Source organism: Varroa destructor, unplaced genomic scaffold (genome assembly GCF_002443255.2).
Source record: "Varroa destructor unplaced genomic scaffold, Vdes_3.0 BEIS01000001.1, whole genome shotgun sequence".
Lineage (NCBI taxonomy): Eukaryota > Metazoa > Arthropoda > Arachnida > Mesostigmata > Varroidae > Varroa > Varroa destructor.
In genome coordinates this window covers 54911355-54929900 of record NW_019211454.1, presented here as the reverse complement: position 1 = coordinate 54929900, position 18546 = coordinate 54911355, and the positions used below count along the sequence as shown (strand labels likewise).

General features: G+C 42.5%; 1 protein-coding gene and 1 long non-coding RNA gene across 13 annotated transcripts in view; one reads left to right on the top strand and one right to left on the bottom strand.

Moving 5' to 3' along the window:
* The window catches only part of Ca-alpha1T (Ca[2+]-channel protein alpha[[1]] subunit T), a 245041-nt gene that overhangs the window by 138508 nt on the left and 87987 nt on the right, over positions 1 to 18546 (bottom strand). The window lies entirely within an intron of this gene.
* LOC147758828 (uncharacterized) lies at positions 1760 to 6393 on the top strand. The gene is made up of 2 exons (XR_015318467.1): positions 1760 to 2653; positions 6199 to 6393. It is a non-coding gene; the product is annotated as an uncharacterized LOC147758828 (long non-coding RNA).

Genomic DNA, 18546 nt, shown 5'->3' with positions numbered 1-18546 from the left:
TCAAGCGCGCCCTATGTTGTCAGCATTAACTACGCATACGTGACTATTATAAAAGCTCCGAGAAACTATAAAGAATCTTTGTTGTTGCATAATACTACATATACATTATATATAATAATATACGGGGCTTCAGACAAATGAGTGCCGAAGCGCCTTACAGAAAACGTCACTGTTTCAGCTGAGCATTCTCTCGGTATTGTCATACTCGCAAGGCACTTTTATGTACCGCAGGTAATAACTTACCGCTACACACTATCTATCTTTGATACTTTAGAGCATCAAAAAACAGTTTACGGCATTGATAGCCAATGGATCTTGCAAATATCGCAAATCAAGTGCTGAGCTGGCCGGCGACTCAGAACCCAGTTCTCCGTCGTGCGCGGCATAAAAACGTGATGTCATCCAGTTTTCGTTTTCTTATCGCATCCGAGATTATTTGATTCTCTAGTGTTATATGTTTTTATGAAACGAAATGAATTAAGCACACGCGGTGATAGCGTTGCTATAATATCTGACAATAAATTTCTCGTTACGTCAAAAATCCCGTTAGCTTGTTAGCCAAATCGCGTGCCTTCAGCTATAAGAAAGCAAACTGGATTTCCTTAGCCATTTTTGTTCTTTCGCATAGATCCGCATACGTCAAATCCTCACCCAAAAGAATTTTCACGAACGCACTCTCTCAAAAACATACTCCTGCCATCGATGCGGCCGAACTCCACTCTCCACCTGCGAGTTATCATAAAACGTTTCGTTTGCACGTTCGTTTGTACGTTAAAACGTTCGCAGTTCGTCAGGACTCTCACGCCATCTACCGCCAAAGTCCTCCATTTTAAGTCCGCGCCAAAGTCTGCGTTTGTTTGTCACCGCTTTCGGACGGTAGCTCAAATGTAATTCGTAAACAACCATTTCTCTTAACTATCAAATGTATTGCGCATATGGTAATTACTTAGCTTCATAGAGCCCGTATACGAACGTATTATCGTCATCTTCTCTATAGTGTCGAGTTCACACATTAAGATAATATGGCAAGGCACGAAAAATGGCATGGTTTTGCCTTATTTGCCCATATTTCAACTGTTTTTGGTGGGCTTTCATTAAAATTCCTAAAAAAATCATGCAAATTCTACACAGAAGCTGGCAATTAATCTGGCTCACCTAAGACGAGAACCGCCTTATTTGATTGTATTAACGTTCCGGCGTACATCACTAATGCTGCTCCAGTCCATCTGCTTAGCAGACTGATTTGTCACAAAGGCCAGTACACGGCGATCACGAAGAATTAAAGCAATACTCCCTGTTTGTTTAACAGCTGTATCGACCCGTAGAATACTTGGTATCTAGCATATGTATGCGTGTATAATCATCCAACGTATATATATATATATATATATATATATGTGAAATTGTTTTTGAGCTCTCTTTACTGCATGGTAACAGACCGTAGTAAATGTCCAACGTGCGCTCAGCAACAACAAGCAAAAGTTAAGAAGCTATAAAAGCAGAACAAGAAAAAACAGAAACATACAACGCTTTCGTCTTGCTTTTGTGTTAATAGGCGTTTTTTAGCGCCTTGCACCAAACACATCATGCGTTTAATATTCACTGAACCAAGGTCGTTTTGTTAGCTTAGACGGCTTCGACTCGCCCTTACCACCGCCCAGATAATAAGGACCGACTGATTCGGCCGCTGCAGACGTTATTTCGGTAACGGCTGCCGCGGTCTCTCGTTCACGTCATATGTTAGTTTGACCAAGGCGACAGTTCTGACCGAGCACGACAACAGCGTAGCTACAATGAGTCTATTCTCATAACTACTGGTATAAGTACGGTAACCTACCTAGTTCAGTTGGCTGATCTGTTTACCTCATCTGATTTTTGCCCATATCGTTATAGGGCTAGCGCTTGTTATGGCGGTAAAGCAGTTTTCACATCGTCAATGGTCGCTACAGCTGCCGCTCTGCCAGAAAGCAGTTGAAGCTGGCGAAAAGGTCGCTAGCGGAAAGCTGCCCCTCGTTCGCCCTCTATTAGCGCCCTTTATCTTGTTCTATTTAATGCTTCCTCACAGATCTACATAATATAGAAAGTCGTGGAATGCACGAAATGTTACGTAGCTTGTCTCTCCGGGATAAGTGTGAAGCGATTGTTAATGTTGTAGACACCAACAAATAGCTGATAATAATAAACTTTTTGAGAGACATGCCCCGGAAGCCAGTCTCCAGCTTGGACTTCCTATTCGTCGTCTGTCCAATACAAATGTGATAGGTTATTGTCGAAAGATCAAGATTTGCGACCGGCTGCACCACTAGAAGGTAGCTAGTTAAGCCTTTAGTTAGCATTGGTTTATCAGTGAGCTGGTCGAGTGATTGTGTATATGGTAGAAGAGTTGAAATGAATCCTTTGCCCTATTCGGATTCAATTCAGAAATTCATTTGAACGTACCTGAGTGACTCCAAGGAATTATTGTTCATCTCTCAAAGTTATTTTTACGTCATGCACACTGGTACCTCTTCAAGCTAATTTTGTGATTAGCGTAACGTCTACTCCAACTGTTCGCACCAGCCATTTGCAGGCTCCATTTTCTCCCACGCGAATCACCGTCATATAAACCGCTACGTCTTCGACATCGTTCGTTCAAGTAACGGTATACTCAACGGTATATAGTACACTAGAAATTAGTGTAAATTTTTAGGTTACGTTTGGGTTAGATATTTCTATCATTGTGTGTTTGTTTATTTTCTTTGTCATGCTGTATGAAGCTAGAGCAAAACCCGAAGTGTTCTCATCCGCTCAGCAGTGTCATTTGTATTCCGAGCCCAATAGTCCCTGAATCCTAATAACTAGACTATTGTTTAACTTTAACATGAGCGATTCGTTCAAAGTTGAGTCCAACGCAACGCAAGTTATCTCTAAAAAAAAAAAGACATACTTGTGTCAACAAGTGGTGCACACTTCAATACCATTATGAGCGACTCTCTTTTGCGAGTACTCATGTACATCACACTGTATGAAGCATTTGCGGAACGTCCATTGACAAGATAATTGATTTTACAGGGCAGCAGAGTAAAATTCTCAGAGTAACATGTTCTAGTCTGAACAAACAATAAGCTTCTTAACAAACACTTCTTGTTTATACTGTAAGGCCTCGCTTGATTTTTAACTGCGCCGTGTAGGCCCATGTCAGCTTCGCTCAAAATAAACACTTCCTAAATAATGTAACTATACCTTATCAGTATAATAAAATTAGCTCATAAGTTATTTCAGTCAATCAAATGTGTACTATCACAGCACGTTCTGGGTGGAAGTAGGACTCTAGGCAAGTGTTTGCCTGCTCCATGCGAAGGTCTTGACCGCATAAGGTCTCGCTTAGCTCATTTTGGACCGTTTGACGCCTACACACACTGACAGATACCTCGTAAAATATTACACACGTCTAGCATACTTGGAAAACGTATATGTTGCATTTATCTCAATCTATTTCACTTTACACTCTTCATATTACTACGAATACTTTCATTTTAGCCCCATCGCACCGGCATTTTGTCTTGTTTTGACACTTGGTTTTGGCCAATAAATCGGCTACAATAGAAGCAGTTTAATCAGCTGTTGTCGATTGTTCAACGAAAATGGCCGTCCGTTTGGTCGGATTATCGAAGCGATGGAAATGCATATTGATGGCGAGCGAGTATGTCGTGACCTAGAACTGAATGATACTGGCAAAATATACAAATAACACGCCATATTGGTAACGTTCGCTGTTGCTGTGTGGCAACTGCTTTAAGCCTTGCAGTAGCCGGTACCAGGCTCAAATATCAAATATAAAGGCAAAAAAATATATAAATACAGGTGAGAAAGAGGCGTGAAATGATAAACTAGATAAGCCAAGTGTAAAAACGAATGTGAACGTACGTGCATGTACAAACTTGAAATAATAGGCCGCATTCTTGCTGCAGGCTCATATTGTTAAAGGACTAGTACCAATCTAATAGTTACCACTTGTTTGAAAAGTTCAAGAATAGCTTTTTGCGCATTTGAAAAGAATAAGGAAATTCTCATTCTAAACTCCTGCTCGGATGGTTAGAGTATGCGTTTGCGAGCGATACATAGAGATTCACTGTTTACGTTACATATTCGTACATTAAAGCAAATCCTTTGCAGCCTTTGCTTGTACCTATTGTTCTCGTCCGTTACTTCTATTTCAATTAGAGTCAGTACTGTAATTAGGCCCTCATTATGTCATTAGTGCATGTAGATCGGTTCTCCACTCCTGCCTGCTGCTATGCAGGGCGGCAGTCTTTTCTTTTCAAGCGCAACCGATGCCATCGTACTCTATGCAATCTCCCAGTAGAGAGGTGAGGTACCCTTATGAGCAACAAACGAGAATCACACTGCCCGAGGGCCTAAAGCTACCGCTTAGTGTACGCCAAACGCCTAAGCTAAGCAGGGCTTTCGGAGAGTTCTTAGCCGGGCCAATACTCCTACCATAGGCAACAGACCTGAGTGAACGAAGGATATGACGGTCCGGGGATGCGAAGCCGAACTGGAGCTCCCTAACTCAACATCACGCGCTGTAGACGCGACGTCGCCTATAGATCGAAGCTAGTTGTCAACAAAGACGATGAATCTCTAGTTTCGGTTGCTGGTGGCTCCGGAAATTGAAGACGTCTAGGGCTTTCTCGTTTGTCAATCAACGACACTTCTTTCCTTTGTGATTCGCTCCGCTTTGCATCGTTGCCGCTGACGCCCGTCGGTGAATTGCCGCTAGGGCCCACTAGGCGCTTGGCATAGTCCCATGATAGTTTAGTAGGTAACGTATTTGCCTGCTAACCTTAAAGACACATCGCGGTCTAAGTTCGAACCTGGGCACAGACATACTACGTTCTGTGATGCCTAACGGCGATATCGGACGCAAAACTCGAAACACAAGGGATACGCTTAGCTCGATCAAATGACTAACTCAATTTGCATTCAAACGGGTCTCGTCGGTACGCATGGCACACGAACGGATTGGTCGATTTATTGCCCGCCGGACGTTACAACACTTATTCCTAGGGGAAGAACAAATTGGCGACGGCTCTTACACAAATGGTGGCAGGAAGTACCAAGCCTATCCTTTTGGTTGAGGATAGGCTTGAGGAAGCCTTGGAAGAGGATTCGTTTGTGAATGAGGGTGGTAGCAGAGACGAAAAAGTTCCTTTTGACGAAGATTGGTTCGGGGGTTGTACAAAGTTGCATGAAAAGGCGCAGGTCCTTAGCGATGGTGCTGATATGATAAAAACTTAACATGGCTATAGTTTCGCTAAACGATGATTTTTTAGAGATTGGACATAAAACTATGCTTGGCTCCAATCGTCCCCGTGTCACTGAGTGATTCATCGTTGTAACAACATCGTCGGTAATGAACCGAACACTTATGCAAAGTTGACCTGATTTAATATTGATCACCTGTCGAACCTCAGTTTCAGATATTTCAGACCTAAAAAATATAAATCGAATCACTTAACTGGGGGGAACGACTTTCCGTGGTTGTTGAAAAACTTATCACATGAAAATTGCCGTAACAAATAGCTTGTCTCCGACTTGATTTTAACTTTACGATCGCAATGAATGCCGCAAACGAACAAACAAAAAGAACATATTATCGTAAAGTTATTTAATTCTTTAAACAATGTCGTTTTTTCTTGTAACCTAGGTTTTTTTAGGCGAGGTTTTATGTCATACCAGATGGGCATCTATCTGCGCTACATTGTGCACAGCGGACACCTGTCTACATTTAAATACGTGTTAATACGCATACCATCCTATAACTGTAACGTAACAAAGATTTCGAGCGAATCCAAAAAATCGTTTGAAACTCAGTAAAGCCAATTAACGCAACCGATAAGCCTGTGTGCAATGGGTATGTCTTCTTTCGACTGCATGGATCTCCGAGTTGCCCTCCATTTAAATGTTAAAGATTTATCGTGTATACTCCGTTGAGCGGTATATATATATAGATGTCATTTTTTTTTAATATTATCGTTTTATATCTATATTTAACCAAAAATTAGCTAGATAGCCCATATGCATAAAAACTAAAAAAAGTTTTCTTTTACAATATATATATATATATATATATATATATATATTACTTTGATATTTCAGACATTCGCCTAAACGGTAATACAGAAGGCAAATGAATAGAATTTTTTTTTGTGACAGGTAATAAACTGAGCCGACGAGGAGATTTCTTCACAAAAGTTAAGCAAATGCTTCAAAAGTACTCATTTATTTACGCATTTCAAAAGTACTCGTGTATCAACCGAAGCGTGCTCAGAAAGATTAATCGTTTAAAATGACCAAACGATATGATCTACTATGACAAATACAAATAAATCCACTCGTTGTGGCACTTTTCTCTCGACTCTTTTCTTTACTGAGGTACACAATCCAAATCGCAGAGGAAATTCAGGGAGGAGCTGACGAAATTTCAAGTCCAAATTTAAAAAGGGTTCAATATAACTAAATGGATAAAGAAGCGCGTTAAATATGGGCCGAGTATTTTTAGCGGTGTGGTTATTCACTGAACGATAGCAGAGTTACACGCTTACTGGAAGCTAGTTGAGTAACGATATATATATATATATATATACGTACAGTTGATCCGAATCTGATTTGGAAAATGTATGGAAAATTTTAACAAGTTGCGTTGATCTACGATTTTACGTAAGCGTGAGCTAGAGTTTTTAAAAATAAAAAAAAAAAAAAAAAAAACGCTAGATCAGAGCGATAACGTTTGTTGCTATACAGGATTGCGAATCGGCGCATTTTCTCAAAATTTCATACAAGCCAACTGAAGATACACGTCTCGCGCTATGAAATCGCGCTATGTACAATCTATTACTTTCTAATGATTCAGCGATCGTGAGGTAACTTACCTTTTCATTTCTAAAGTTTTCGTGACCGCAAACCTTTCATCTTGCGCTCAAAAAAAGCCAAGTTGTTGCTGGTCTGTGATATATTTGATCGTCGTTAAATTGCTCAATGATTAGCCACATTATTAGCGGAAATATTCACGCGACAACTACCAGACCCAACTATCTCTTTTTTTTTTCTTGTCATAATGTCAATTTTGACGTCTTTGTTACGTACTTTTGTGCGTTGAAGTGTTTAATTACGTTCTGTTTTTTCATACTAGATTATGTGACACAGCTAATCCGTATATTTGCGTGACATCTGATAAAAAAACGAATCAGTATTTTCGCTTTTATTGAATCGCGGTATAGAATGATTAGTAATCTAGATAAATTTTCTATAATATAATAATAATAATAGAAAAGTAAAAATAGAATTAAAAAATTCGGGCAACGAATACAGGATAATTAAATGATAAGTTTAATTAACTAGTAAATGTGTTTCAATCGAAATATTATTCAGCTGACTAAATTTAGCTCAGACTTCAGGGCATACTTTTTTTTTCGGTTCGAAGCGCTCGTTTTGGACGTGGAAGCGTTTGAACGTGATCACCTTTATCTAAAAGTTGAGAGTTTTCCTCAATAATTTTGGCCGAATCTATTAGTTTTAACAATTCTTTAGATGCCAGCCCGTTTTTATCTAATTATAATGTACTAGCGTTGAATTTAGGAGGGGCTTTAAACGAGAGCGATCGTTACATTCGCCTAATATTGAACAGTGAAAAGAATAGACATAGTCCGCTTGTCTGAGCTAATCAGTTGTTGACCTTCTGCCCAGCCATCAAGCAGCGTCTTAATATTAATTATCTTTAAAGCTACAAAAACGATATAGGTGACAAAAGTGCATGCTATCATCCAATAACGTGCATCGCCTTAGACAACGAAGGCGCGAGCTCCGGGTCCGTGAGCCTCTCCATTTAACAAGTTCAGAAGAAAATTCAGAACGAAACTGACTGATCTTCCTCTCTACCAGAGTTCTCTAGTGTAATATTGTGTTAACGCATTTCACCAGGGTCAACCAGATCTAAATAAAGCAATGCTTACAAAATACCGTAACATGTATTTTCCTTATGTGACTTGAGAATGGCTGTTTGCATCGCGCTGAAGTATATGTGAGTAATTTAGAAAACCTTGGTGATATAGAACGTTTCGTTTGGCGGATGAACGGTCTTCACATTATTGCGCATATGCAAATGAAGTTCCAGACGTGAAGATTATCAAACGAAGTCACCTAAATAGAGACTTCCGTCAAAGTCTTTCTCTCCATAGATCCTTTTTTTGGACTGTTATTATCTTTGACGGGTCTCTTTAAATTATCATAGCCAAGTGAGTACATTTCATATTATAATTTATAGGATTTTTTCTGTACATTTAGTGGTACAAACAGTTCTCGATCGCGTATCAGCTCAGAAGCTTCGAAATTCTACATGAAATTTCCCCTCAACAAAGTGACCTCACCTTACTTGCGGTCATTATTGAAGCAAATAACAGCAGAACAGACAAGCAATGTTCATAACATATGCAAACAGACGCATATGTTAACTAAGATACGGATTGAAATTACCTCATCCACCGACAGGTGTCCACTGCGACTATAGGCTTGCCATCCACTCGATTCCGCATCGGGACCTAAATTTATTACGGCGCTTTATCATTAAACTATAAGATAAATGGCATACCGTAAACCAAAGACCACAATGGCAGTACCATAGTTTGCACTATTGTCAGATTAATGATCTATAGTGGCCGGACTGCAATAAAAGCTCAGTGCGCCACCGGCTCGACCGTTCGCCCGTATCCTGAACAGTTCCGTTTTCTCTGGCTGTCTATTAAATGCAATGACAAATTTGTCTTACGGTGACCGTAAACACGCGTTACCGTATCGGTTGCCTACGCTATGGCGGACACCGCGATGGCAATAGCAACACACGCACGCTATCACGCTGCCCCCACAATGCGACATATTGCTTCACCAAACCCACAAGAGGCATATGCCACACACTATTTATTCACATATACTTGTTAAGGATACACTGATAGAACTATTTAATAATAGCATATAAAATCTGTCTATAGAACTGTTGGGCTTTGTAGTTGATTATTTAGTGGGTGTAAATAAAGGTTTGTATATTGAGCAAGTTGTATAAATGTTATGCCTAGACACTGGTCGGCTAAATCAGCGATGGCAAAACTGAGAAAAAGGATATATATATATATAACGATTATCAAAGGGGACCTTACAGAGGTTAATAGGTTTCGCTGTTGATAACATCCATAGCCAGTGAGACGATGTAATACATAGGCTGCTAGAGTATGGCAAGTATCTATTGAAACGTTAATGTAGTGCCAACCTAATGGCGAAAGAGGGTTCTATTGCATCTTTATGGTCGAATACGCCAAGCTATCGGCATCGTCAGTTTAATTTTGTGGCAGCCTCATGATAAGATGTTACGCTACTGTTCTGCGACTAAAAACTAAAGGTAACCGTGTACTGTTTCTCTGCCCATCTGTTTCGTTGTCGACCAACCTTTCATGCTTTTGTCATATCAATGCTTGCTCTTAGTGTTGCCCCCCTGCCGCTGATTGCTTCGTTGCGTTGCCCTGTTTAGCGCGCTTTGCTATATCGCGGTGTTAGTAGCGATACTGGGGAAGTTAATTTCCCAGTGGTTCATTTCTCCGTCTGCTTCCCGATTCGAAAGTTTAGTTGCTTGGTGCTTCATTGAATTGCTCACTTCTACTTCCTTATCTATATCTCCGTTCAATCCTTTCCTCTACTTCTAGCTCTGTAGCGGTTCAATTTTATACACTAGCTTCCTCGTGGCAGTGTATTGAGGAGCGAGGGCGAAACTCGAGGACGTAGAACCAGCTTAACTTATTCGCTTAGTACCAAGCTGTCTTTTTAACCTGACGGCAATTCGGCCTATACAACGCCGCTGCCACCACAGCGTCGGTCGCTGCTAGTCGCTGTCGTTGTGGCTAAGCCAAATAACGAATGAACGTATAGTTAAGGGCATCTGCCGATTCTTCTGGGGGGTGAAAGCGCTCCGGGAGCCGTGGAGGATCTTAACGGGAATCATCGGGAAAGAGAAGAACGGAAGAAGGGGCCGGGGGCTACGCTACTATAACGCGCGAGCCAGTGGACACGATAGGAGTAAAAGGGGTTTCTGGGCGTGGAGAAGAGGCGCAGTGCGTTCTACGTACGACATGGAGACGGCCAACAACCCAACGGATTTAGCTAACCTCCGCTATTACTGCGCCGGGATCGCACCTGTAGGCAGCAAACCGACAGTGGCATTGGCGCTAGGGGAATAAAAAAAAAGGAACAAATTTGAAAGCTTTGGTCAATAATGTATCAGCACCACTCCCACTGCCATTGCAGTTGTTCCTTACTCTGCTGCTTGCTCTACCTTGTGTAACGTGTGCTTCGGCCTTTATAACCGACTAGTGTTCGACATGTCCATGGGCTTGGCTGAGTGTGCCAGGCAGCTTGGCTGCTCGCGTTCGTATGTTTGGCTTATGACGTCCGTGTATGGCTGCTATGATGGCGTGTTGTCGGTACTGGTAAAAGGCGAGCAACAGACGGTGCCAATGGGGGCAGGTGAATGCGAGGGAATAGAACCGAACGTAGCCGACGAAAGAGAAAGCTGAGTCCGCAGACCTTGTAGTTTTCTTAGTGCCTATTGCTGACTTGGTGGCTTATAGGTTAGGTTAGGCTGAAGCTAGAGTGTGGTAGCTGACTAGCGTTCTGCCTGTCTGACCTTCACGTTGTTTCACATAGTACGGAGAATCATGTGAGTTCCGGAAAGGTGAATCATATGTGCGTTTTCCTGGAATAACGTTCAGCTCTTGCAGTGACTGCAAAACTAGCTGTCGTAGTATATGGGTTACAACGGCCCAGGTCTCTTGTGGGCCACTGCAGGACGCCAACCCACTAGCCACAATGGGGAAGCGATGACGGAGCGAACCCAAGCGGAATCTAAACGCGATATAGAGAAATGCCGGGTGGAGGGGGTACTATGAGACTGAGAAACGGATTGTACAAAACAGAAATTGCGAATATGCGCATTTTCCATAAGTCAAGCCTCTTTGCATTAGGACACATCAGCTAGTTACGGCTAGATGCATACGCAACAACGCCGATGTGGCAGCAGGAGAGGTACACTAACGGCGTATCGACAATCGCCATCGCAGAATGCTGATGGCAAATAGCCACTATGCAGTGGTTCTATTGTCCGCTCCTATTTTTCACGCATCATAGCGATCAGACGATTACGGAATCGCCTTCTGTGTCGGACAACGCCACAGGCGACTTCCGACTTAGATAGCAGACGTAAGTCGAATGAATAGCAAGCTCGAACAGTCGACTCTATTCATTGCATCACTATCAATTCGTAATCCTTTCTGCCCTGTTCTGCGACTAACGAATGCAGCCTAATTTCAGTATTCATCTACGAGACAATGCATATACATTATGTTATAGACTATAGTGACGCTATCCGTAGAGACGAACGCAGCAATGTTCCAAATGCTAGCAATAGAGCGAAACAACGAAAATTCTCAGGGGCCTTTGTCTTCGTGGCACCCAAACGAACATTCAATATGCATTCAGAAATTTGCTTGTCTCTCTGACAGGCTGCCTGATACTATATACGAATGATACCTGATGTAAATAAATAGCACGATTTTTACACGAGTCACCAATATTAGTATACGAATACCCTGAAGAAATGCTCAAGTGTGTCGGGGCAGGTATTACTGAAAGGCTATCACACTTAGGCCACCAAGTCATTAACATTAGTTTATTTGCTCTTTAGTTCTGCGTTAACTAGCAGTGCTGCAATCGTCACGGCTACTTTCTTTAAAGAGGCCAACCTACTTACACTTTCTTTTATAAGCATGCCTAAAGATAATTCTTAAAAATTCATAGTCACAACACCATGCAAATACTAACTAGCTGGAGTATGCCTCCTTCGCCAGTAGGCCCTCCCTGAACATGTCTTCTAAGCCTTACGACCTACCAGCCTCTTCATTCCCTCTCCTCTTTCGCCTCTCGCTGTCACCGTGGGTTTTGCTGGTAGCAACTGTGCGTCATTTTCTGCTCACGGGCAATGCACGCGTCGGGGCCGTTTTTCAATATCGCTTTTTACATAATTTCTTCTGATCTACACGTGAACAGATTGCGGAGAGTAGCTAAATTTCACTGGCTAGCAAGAAACTTTTTGTTCGTTCCTGTGCTTCTCCGTTTAACGCCATCCTGATTTCCATCGGCGTCTATCCGCCTCCTTCGTCGTTTACGCCAAACGACAAACCATATCCTTCACAGTGTCGGCCGACATCTCCGGTATCGCTTCGAATTTACAGCGGCGCTAACTACAAGCAACAATGGCAAAAGCGGCACGAAATTCGTAGAAGTGACAGCGATGAGAGAAAAGCGAGAGATCGTACCCCCGGATTCTAGACAGGCCATTGGCAGTAGGCTGTTGCATATTGAGATCACTAAATTTTGCCCTTCAGCGTTAGAAGTGCGTATAGTCAGAAACGGGCAAATCTCTCCACAGTTTCTCATGAAGAGGTTCGCACAACAAAGAGAAAAGCTGTATCCCACAGCATTGCTTCTGCTGTGAGGATCCACCAATACCTCGCTCATCGGTTTGATGTTTTCTGCTTTTTTCTTCACATAAACGTTCTTATAAATAACGCTTCCCTATTCAAATTACCCTATAGCGATATTCGATTGAGTCCTGCTATACAATGCTAAAGTCAGCACAATTTGACTATGTGACAGTGTGTAACAGGGCAAAATTGGTCGCCAAGGCGGTCGTGCATTGCTTCCCACCTTTTAAAACGCTGAGCTTATGTTAGATATAAATAGGGCATGCTGAGTATATATAATTAAATCGATAATTGAAAATGCATGGACCCGACAAACTAGTAAAAGACGGGAAAGGGAGAAGGGTACCCAAATAGAGCTCATCATTCAAAAAGTTTGTATCAGATCGAACATGTTTGAATCACCACCGAAAATATCCTCTTTGATAATGCCATTTCTCCAACCACCTCGTCTTCCTACAGCGGCAAACGAAAAGGTGCTTACATTTTTATCTACTAATGAATCGTTATGGGTCGTGGCATGAGCGAAGATCGTTAGTGCGAACATAAACGGCCCGCAAATGATATAAGTAAATCGTACGAAACGACCTAATAGCTTTGTCGCTGAAACGGCTCGATGTACCCGGGATAGGTTCAAAGCCTTTACCTAACTTTTTTGACAAACATATTCGAACTCTTAGGTCCGGTCTTTTCAACGTCACCTGATCCAAGTCAACCCTTCAGAGGTCTTCAAACGTATTTAGGCTAAAATCCTATCCCTGTTTCTCTGTCTATCACTGCTGCTGCTCGGTTCGATTTGTTTACGTATCAACCAACGAATCCACCTCAGTGTGAAATCCTTCGTTAGATATATCTCGCAATTTGTCTGCGTCTTGAGCTTCTGTCAACCGAATACAGTTGCTAGGGTTCATGCATTTGTTTAAAGTCGACTTACGGCTGCCACGATCCTTCTTACGGTGGCTACAGTGGCATCGGTGGCATTGATAGCGGTACCGTTGGTGTGATTTTTCATAAAATGCTATTTAAATTAATCGATTAAAAAGAAACAGCTTATCGTTTTTCCTCTCTCCTCTTCTGGCTTTTGCCGTCATTTACTCTCATCCACCCGCACAATTACAGTATGTATTAACATAGTCGGTACTGCTCATTCTGCCGTTACAGACGCTAAGTTCAAAAATTGCACTGGTTGTCAGTTGAATGGCCTCGAAGACTTCAAACAGGAGGCAGGAGGGCAAGACCCAAAATATCCCCTACCCTCGGCTACTGGTCAAGTCTTCTTCCAAGTAAACTGGAAGCTAAACCTGCTCATCGAGTTCGCCGTTGCTACCGCCAGTGGTTCCTCGAGGCCGTTGAGTTAACGCTGCTCAAGAAGTGGTCTTCTCTCTCCAGCAAAGAACCACCGCAGCGTGGCACCAACGGAGAATCAGCAGCATCTAGTAAATATTTAACGTTGCCCATCTGCTTGCTACAATACCACATCAAGGGAAGAAGTAGCAAAGAAGAACGCGAAAACGCGGTAAAAGCAGATAACAGCTCTCTTGCTGGCCGTTTCGAGTGCGACTGAAGGAGAACCTTTTCCCGCGGCTAAGCCTAACTCAACTCGCCGTTGTAACGACTAAAAGGCCCTAATGTACCTACCTGCAACTAGCAAGAGAAGTAGAAACTTTAGCTACACTACACCACTAGTGGGCATGGGGTAACCCGAAGCTCGAGTAAGGCTAGTGAAGCGGCTCACTAGGCCGACTTTGATAAAAAAAAAAAAACGCCCAGGCACTGCTACGTAGGCGGCTCTTCGTCTAGGAGACCAACAACATGCTCCATCCAAAGACTATCGGGTACTCCATGTTGTACCATTCTTGACCATTGGCTGTACCTAACTCTTCGAAACGTGGAGTGCCCCATTCGATAGTACCGCACCCTCTGAACCGTATGCGCCTCAGCAATACGCACAAGCCCTAGAAATGGTAAGCGATCCTACTCAGAAGCCTCTTGTTGGCCTGACCTGCATAAGAGTTTGCTTACCTTACCATAGTATCAGCAGCACGAAAAGAGATGAGAAAGCTTCCAGCATTTTATTTTGATGGCCGACAATAACGAAGCGAACAACAACGAGCTCATGTCAAAGACCGTCTCTCACTTGCTTAATGTGGGAAGGCTTTCTAACGTAGACATACTTTTTGTCGTGAATATTACTATTGTTAGTTAATTGGGAAGGAAGCTCTAATGTATTTGTTTATATCTACAAGACTTAAAATGCAAAACATTGGACGAAATCCACATAAGTACCGCAGATAGCCTTAATGTATGCAGATCATATTGGAACACCCACAGCGTCTATTACCGGCTCTATATGAAGCACGAAAAACAACATCAGCTATTCAGGCGGTGCTGTTGAAAGCCGATCCATTAAGGCGCATCACTGAAGCAAGTCTCTGTACATTGTCACATACGAACTTCAGACTTAACATTGAAGCTTAAGCTCTTCCGTTTAGTCTACCGGAGGAACATAACGTAATAATTGTAAGATATAGACTAAGTTGTTCAATAAACGAGCAGACTTACAGGTGTTGTAGGTACCGTTCAAGTTCTGGTCATTCGTTATGTCAAGCCGCAACTGGTTTGCCTCTTTCCTCGCGTTTTAAAACCGACCATTACAAAAATCTACATCATGGCGACGGAATCTATCTCGGTTGCAGCTATTGCTTCCGCCGCTACTAGCGCTTAAAGTGCAGGTAAAATGATAGACGACGCGCATCTATCAGGAATCTGACAAGTTTATTATACACAAGGCATGGGAGGGGGAGCTAGGAGAGGAATAACGTCACGCAAGCAACATATTGAAGAGCTCTATGCACGTACTCCCTGTGCAATTGTTCCTTCTTAAAAATACACTCTCCATTTTACATCGTTCATACGCAGGATGCGATTTGCTACTGGGGCTTGAAATTTTAGACAAGACAGGCTACATACACACCATATAATTACAGTAGAATGCTGTTAAATTTGAAAATAGATATGAATTAATTACTACGAACTTTGTATTTACCATTTCAAGTTATATAATTGTTCATAGGATCAATGCGCAACTACAAGCACGTGGCATGCGCCGTAATACACGCATAGGTTCTTCCTACTCGGTTACGTTTCATGACATCTTTAGCTGATTACCAAAGGAAAAATCGTCGATGGACCGATGCGGCACAACGACAGTCCTTACGACACACGAATAACCATACAGACATTTACAATTGATCACGGATGACACAGTTAATTCCCGGACAATACAGGGAAGTGTTCGGCTTTATCCTACTACTGTTGTCACTGCAACAAATTACCTGTAGATTTTCGCACCTATATGCCCCTGTGGCAATATTTGACCTTTTCCCTTTACAACTATCTAGCCAAGTCCTTACAGCGGCCCTAACAACATATTCGCCTTCCCATACGAAGCGAAAAATGCTATGTGTTTCTATGCGTGTGTGTGCATATATGCATGCGACAAGTAAAAACGGGCGAGAAAGTTGGGCGAGCACACGTATAAAGAAAAGGGGAGCGGGAACCGAGTGTAAGTGGGAATAAAAAAAGAGATACAGCCGACAAAAGCAACACTGTTACTGCATCAAAATCGGCAAATTTAACAGTGTTTAAAATCGATACAGTATCAAAGCAGAAGCGGCAAGGGTTTTGTGTCGTGACACGTTTAATTAGCGAAGCAGAAGGATCTTTCTTTTTCGTGAACCCCCAACTATGGTGTTGTTGTTGCCGACAGACGCTGATGCCAGCGTTTGCTACGTTCGTCAACGGTCGTAAGGAAGTCGACTAGGTTCCTTCCGCATGAAAGAACCTTACAAATTACGCGCAGTCGCAAGTTGTTTGAAGAAGGGCCTTCTTCGCCTCACCGCCGTGTAATATGCTGTCTGTTCGTAGCCTATTGCATTTAACATTCGCCAGCCACGCTGTGCCCTCACATCCCAGAGGGTTCGTGCTTGTCCACTAACTGACCCAGACCATTATGGACCATCCAGTAGCGAGCTTTATGCTATCTAAGATCTGTCTACGTGCGTCAACTATGCTGTGACTGTGGCGCTGTGTACACGCGTTAGTTAGGCCTATGCTATGTATCCTCAACGTCTTATTTCTGCCGACGGCCTACTCGTCGGCTGAGCGTCGGCTAAATACTTCGGCATAACGCAAATGTGCGAAAATGCACCCTTCACAATGGATGCTGTCGAACGGCCTATTTTTAGGACATACTGCGTTGCTCCGGCTTCTACTTTGTAGAACGCTACCGTTGACTAAGCGACTAACCAACCGGTGGTCCATCCGGGTTGATTCTTGTTGGTCCTCCAAGCTCTAAAAGGGACAATGAAGCAAAGCCAACGAACAGGAGAATGTTAAAGAAGACGCTAGTGACCTCAAGGCCGGAAAAATCATTGGTTGGGATCACAAAGGGTGTTGCTTTTGGAGCCCTTGACTTAGGAAGGAGTCACTGCTCTTCGTAAGAGCTTCGTGGTGCTTCTCTTATACTATTAAACCACTAAAGCGGGGCTGAATAGGGCCAGGGTTCTTCATTGCGATCCATTGTTCCATACCTGAGGCCTGTTCGTCTCGCGGAATAGTATTGTAGGCCGATCTCTCGCCTCTAGCTTGCTTGTACTTTCCTTCACTATCTATTAGTTCAGTACTTTTGGATTCAGGGTATCGATTCCAATAGGGATATCGGAAGTGATTAGAAGATGTCTAAATTTATCAGCTTGCTCTCGTAACTTGAGCAGACGGGTCCGCCGTAAAAAGTCAACATCGTCAGGTTCAAACCTTAACAAAGCAGATCTATGAAACGTAAGTAGAGCATATTTAGTTCCAAGTGAAGCGAAGGCGATCATAATTCTCGCCGCTGTGTAGTTGTTGTTAGGCGATGTGTGGCTTTTATTAGGCTCTGTACAATTTGGAATTCAACCATAAGGTAATGCGATGGGCAATATGGAAACGATAAATATTTCCTGCAGGTAGATTCAGTATAGATTCAAGATGTCTTCTTACAGGTTATGAAGATAATCGTTTGGTGAATGAATAAAATGCACTTACGATGAAAATCGGTGCATCAATACGTAGGCCATATTTTCGAAATTCACTCTGGAAAACACTTGTATCAGCTTCTTTGAAGTCAGAGTCACACCGCTCCTTTAAGCATATGTGAACCGGAAGGTCAAATACTAATTTTGTTGGCGTGTCCAATTCGTGGAAATTCAATATTGAGACAGTTTCCTTAATAGTGCCCACCAGACTTGTCATTATACTACAAGCCGCTCTTAATGTGAGGCTGGATCCAAGACGCTATAGTCCCTAGCCTCTATTGGTAAGACCCAAAAATGCATACTCATTCAACTTTATAAAAGCGGCCCTTAAAATCGTTCCAGAGCAGGAACCTTGATCACGTAGTAGCATTCCGACGACTCAACGCAATCTCGGAAATGTGACCTTCCAACCTGTTTTATCTTTTCCGCTTGATTTATTTAGCTGTATACATCGAAAACAAGATACTCCGCATCTGATCACGCTGTTGACGGGTCGGGACTACTAACCTGCGACGCACGTTTTCATGGTTGAGGTGCAAGCTTTTGCTTAGGTCATACAATGGAGCATATTGTTGATTGATTTTGGCACTTCCGAAAATTGCTCAAGGGAGCGAGGTTACGCTATGTTCGAACACCTGCGTTTAGTCACGTGAGTTTTCACGGCTCTTCTGTATGTCGGAGTTAGGACTTCGCTCTCCATTTCTACGCCGGTCTTCTCTCTCTGTCGATTATACTACAGCAAACTTTTGGATTTATCAGTTACTCATTTACATTAGTGTGTATTGGACGAGTGAACTTTATGTATTTTCCCTAACTCATTTTTTATTCATGCTCGAAGGCGCTGAGTAGATGCTCGGAAGTAGCGAGATAAGTAAAACAGCCGGCCGCCTCTTTAGACACTCTACGGACTC